General features: G+C 48.0%; 1 pseudogene; it reads left to right on the top strand.

Moving 5' to 3' along the window:
- Window positions 1–4,786: 4,786 nt before the first annotated feature.
- LOC102501551 (60S ribosomal protein L7a pseudogene) overlaps window positions 4,787–4,908 on the top strand; it is a 772-nt pseudogene continuing 650 nt past the window's right edge.

The raw sequence follows: 4,908 nt of genomic DNA, 5'->3' as shown, positions 1-4,908 counted from the left end.
ATTTTAGGTGGCATATCACTTTATTTAATATAATCCGAATAGTCCTTTGGTAAACAGAATTCTAAATCTGAAAAATGTTTTCTAGGTTTTCAGTTTACCTGTCAGTAACTGGTGCATTTAGTAAAGGCATTGACGTGGTATTAAAGGTTCAGAAAGCCAGGGGTCATTTCCACATTTACCAATATTCTTACATGTTCAGCTCATAATTTATTTGGGATCTGGACTTGGGAAGGGGTTATCCTGAAATCACTTGCATAATTTGATGAATTTGTAGATGGGAAGCCAGAGATGAAACAGATTCAACTGGGAAAACACCTCATTACTGGGCCTCCTCGCTGTAGAACAGTAATGCGCTTTGTGCGTGTTAACTTTTTAAAGCAGAAGCAAAATTGAGAATGCTAGAAGACAGCAAGGAGTGTCCAGCGTCGTTTCCTGTTTAGCTTCACAGATTTGTTTGCATTGTTTTAGCTGACCTTCTTTTCAGCTGCCACAGAATAATTGAGAATCACTTCACAGCCCAACTTGTGTTAAGCAAACTAGTAATTAGAGTGACTAAATATATGGCAAAAAGACTATTCAAAGATTCCCCCAAATGACCAATCAACTGAGTCTCTTAAAGCATATTCTGGGGCAGGGCCAGCAGATAGCATAATGGTTATGTCACTAGGCTCCCACTTAGTGGACCATGGTTCAAGTCCCAGACTTGGTGGCTTGAAATACCAGACACGTGTGCATGTGTGCCCGAAATCCTGAGATGAGGATGGAGAAGGGATTGTAGTGTGGCCATCCCCCCCCACGGGATTTCTCACATTCTGTCTCTTTGGCAAGTGCATGTGCCCTATAGCAAAAAGAGAGAGAGAGAGAGAGAGAGAGAGAGAGAGAGCGCCAGTAGATGGCATGCTAGTTGGAGCACTGGACTCCCACATGGTTGACCATAGTTCAAATCCCAGACCTGGTGGCTTGCTTTCTCACTTTCCTTCTCTCTCTCTCTCATGAATACATGTGCCCTAGGGCAGGTTGAAGAATAATAAATAAATTTTTAAAAAAGAAACATATTAGAACATCAGTCTTCCTAGACTTAAAAACCACTAGACTCAACATATCTCTGACATATTCTCCAGCCAGAATTTAGTTCAAATTGGCCTCTGCTTATGATGGTAATTTTTATTTCTCCCATGAGTGAGACAAAGAGAGACAGCACCCCCAACGGGCTCTTGCTGTCACAGTCTACTCCCAGCTTCAGCCGGTCACAAACACGGACACACGGGCTGGCCTACTCAGGAGCCTGCCCGCCTGCATTAGCCTGCAGAGAATCACATTTTGACCTGTGCGCCATGTGATGGTTTTTATACGTCAGCTTGGCCGTGGTACACGGTTGTTTGTCAAACCCTGGTCTATGTGTTGCTGTGGTACTTGTAGGTGTGATTAACATTTTCAGTCAGTTGAAGACCTTACAGACAGACAGGTTTCCCCAAAGAAGCAGCAATTCTGCCCCCAAACAAATCTAGAAAGCTCACCTGAGTTTTCAGATGACTGGTTTGCCCTGAAGATTTTGGATTCAAGACCGTGACACCATCTCACACCTCAATTTCAGCTGGCTGGTCCCGCTGATTTCAGACTTCACAATCCTGAAATATAATTCCTTAAATAAGAGAGTGTCTCTCATTCTTTTCAGTCTCTTGTCTCCACACACACCCACGCACGCACAGATTTAGACGTGTATCTGTCATGTCCTACTGGTTTTGTGTCTCTGAATACCCTGACTAATATGCTGTTATTTTCTACGTTTTAATACGTTAAAGATTTTTAGTCTTACTCTCTATTTGGAATTAAATAATAAATCCTTTCTTGACTTAGTTCAGTACTCAATACTTGATCTGATATGGCCACCTCGGCTTCAGTTCCTGATCCCTGAAAGATACTGCAGCGCTGAAATAACTTTACAATATGCCTCCCATTATTTCCGATAGTCTGAAAGAGCTTTTCATCTAACCTTTGAAATAAGATGTCATCAGATGTTATGAGAATGACCAAGAAAGATGAAGTAACCCATCTGATGTCCATGTCACCAAAGTCAATGTGACATCTAGGTCAAAGAGCTTAATCTAGTAACTTAATTCAGAATCGCATTGACCCCCGGGCCAGCAGGTGGCATAGTGGTTAAGGTGCTGGACTCCCATGAGGTCAGCCTTGGTTCTAGTCCTGGACCCAGCAGCTCAAAACTCCCATCAGGTGCATGTGCATGTGTGCCTAAGATCCCGAGGGATAAGTGGAGGAGGAAGGGTTGCAGCATAGCCATTCCCCTGAGGGGTGATTTCTTGCTTTATGTCTCTCTGGCAAGTACCTGTGCCTTAAGCAAAAATCTCTTAAAGAAAAAAAGCAGGACTGATAAAATCTACCTTTCCCCCCAACCATTTGAAGTCTCATTTCTATTTGACTTCAAACAACTCCTTAGTACCCAGAAGAAATACGAGCAGTTATTCAAATAGATTACCTCTTTTTAAATACGATTCAGTAAACTAACGTATCTGGGGGAACAATGCTTTATAAACTAAAAAGCATCATGGAGACCAGCAGTTGGCGTAATGGCTACATCGCTGGACTCCCATGTAGACAACCACGGTTTGAGTCCCAGACCCGGTGGCTTAAACTCACACCAGGTGTGTGTGTGCGTGTGTGCCCAGGATCCTGAGAGGAGAATGGAGAAGGCATTGCAGCATGGCCATCCCCCTTGGGGTGTGTGTGTGTGTGTGTGATTTCTCACTTTCTGTCTTTCTCTCTGGTGAGCACATGTTCTAGGGACAGTGGCTCACCTGAGAGAGCAATGGACAACCGCCAGCAGTTCCACCCTCTGGCTGTCCTATTTCTCCTTCCCGTGACCAGACTTTGTGCCTCACTGCTTTGAATGAAGCTACATGTGCTTATTCTTTATTTTTTTAGTTTCTTTTTACTCGGATTTCTCAACTGCCTTTTGTGTGTGTGTTTGTGTGTGTGTTTTTGCCAGAGGGCATGTACACTCACCAGAGAGAGCCCCACACAGCCCAGTGGGGTGTGGTCATGCTGCAATCCTTTTGCCATCCTACCAGGATTTCGAGCACATATGCACACGTGCCTGGTGTGTTTCAAGCTGCCTAGGCTGGGATTGGAACTGCAGTCTGCCATGTAGGATCTGGCTCCCTGGTTCAGTGAACGGTACTTCACCTCTGAGTTACTGGCTGGCCACGTATGTTTAGAGTAAGGCACGGGGAGAGGAGGGCAGCCTGGCTGAAGGTGATGCTCCACTGCAGAGCCTCCCCAGGAGTTCCCTGCAGGGCGTCTTCCCTTGGGCTCTGCTGCCGGTGTTCATCCCCTGGCTGTAAGGTCATGCTGTATGGGCCCCCCACTCTTAGAGGAACAGGTAGAGGGTGCTGGGCAAGCGGGGAGAGGCAGGTAGGGGAGTCCACTCCTCTGATCTTTCCACATTGCCCTCAGCCATGCCCTAGGTGGTCTCCTCGTGGACAGCATCTGGTCCCCAGCCTGCCACAGAGCAGGCGGTCAGCTCGTTTGCTGGTAAATGCATTAATTGATTAAACTTGTACTTGTCATGCAGGACAAAGCATATTTCATACCTTAAAAGGGTGGGAGGGGCCCTGCTACCCACATAGATGCTTAAAAGAAAAACAACTCAGAGAATGATGACAGATGGTTTTTCCCCCTTTGAAGTGTACTGGAAAAGAGAGCACAAGACGGGAAAAACAAATAACCTGGAAAGGACAGGGACTTGCTGATAGGCACTGCAATCGCCTAGACAGACATGGCACTTCCACCTGCTGTTTGCTTTGGTGCTTCTGACAAAGCCCTGAAGGGCTGGGGTCAGGGGTGGGATCCAGACAGAACGCGGACCCAGAGGGCCAGGCGGAGTTCCAGCGCCTGTTCCCTGCCAGGGCAGGCTCCAGGGACTTCCGTTTCCATTTATAGATTCATTCCCAGAAAATCTCTTCTGCCCTCATTTCATTCCACACCAGCTCCACCTCCCCCTCCCGGAATTTCACACTCCCTTCCCGGGGTTCACACCTACATCCTCTCAGCTTCCTGTCTGCTGGTCCCAGCTTGCTTGGGCCTCTTCCCTCCTTGTCCTGTCTATGCCCAAGCAGGTTTTTCCACCCTGAGTGTGACTGCCATCTTTGGCCTGACGACCTTTCCTCAGGGCAGACGCAGAGCCCCTCGCACTCCTCCTTTTTCATGTCACCCTGCTCCTGGGCTCAGTGTCCAGAGAACTCATCAACTCCCCTGCTGAAAACACCATCTCCCCTCCCGCCTTCCCCGTCTGCCCACAGCACTGTCCTCGGCCACACCGAAACCTGGGGTCTTCGTTGGCACAGGCTCTCTGCCACACGTGCTCACCCGCCCTGCCTGCCAGATACAGCTCCTCAGTCCAGAAGGCTTCTCCAGTTCTCAACCTCCATCGCTCTCAGGATCTGAGATCCTCACAGTTCTCCCCACTCATTAAACACACGTTTAAGATCTCTCCACTGACGGGACCAGCAGTTAGCGTAATGGCTATGTCGCTGGACTCCCATGTAGTCGACCGTGGTTCGAGTCCCGGACCCAGTGGCTTAACCTCGCTCCCGGTGCGTGTGCATGTGTGCCCAAGATCAATGGAGGAGAAGGGATTGTGGCGTGACCATCCCCCCTGAGGGGGTGATTTCTCGCTTTCTGTCTCTCTGTCTCTCTCTTTCTGGTGAGTGCACGTGCCCTATAGCAAAAGCCTCTCAAAAGAAAAATGTCTCTCTTCTCCATTAGCTCAAGATGCCAAAGGGAAAGAAGGCCAAGGGGAAGAAGGTGGCTCTGGCCCCTGCTGTGGTGAAGCAGCAGGAGGCTAAGAAGGTGGTCAATCCCCTGTTTGAGAAAAGGCCTAAGAATTTTGGC

This window comes from Tupaia chinensis, unplaced genomic scaffold (genome assembly GCF_000334495.1).
Source record: "Tupaia chinensis unplaced genomic scaffold, TupChi_1.0 Scaffold000362_1, whole genome shotgun sequence".
Classification (NCBI taxonomy): Eukaryota; Metazoa; Chordata; class Mammalia; order Scandentia; family Tupaiidae; genus Tupaia; species Tupaia belangeri.
Note: the sequence above shows the minus strand (reverse complement) of the source record. Positions and strands in the feature narration are given on the sequence as shown.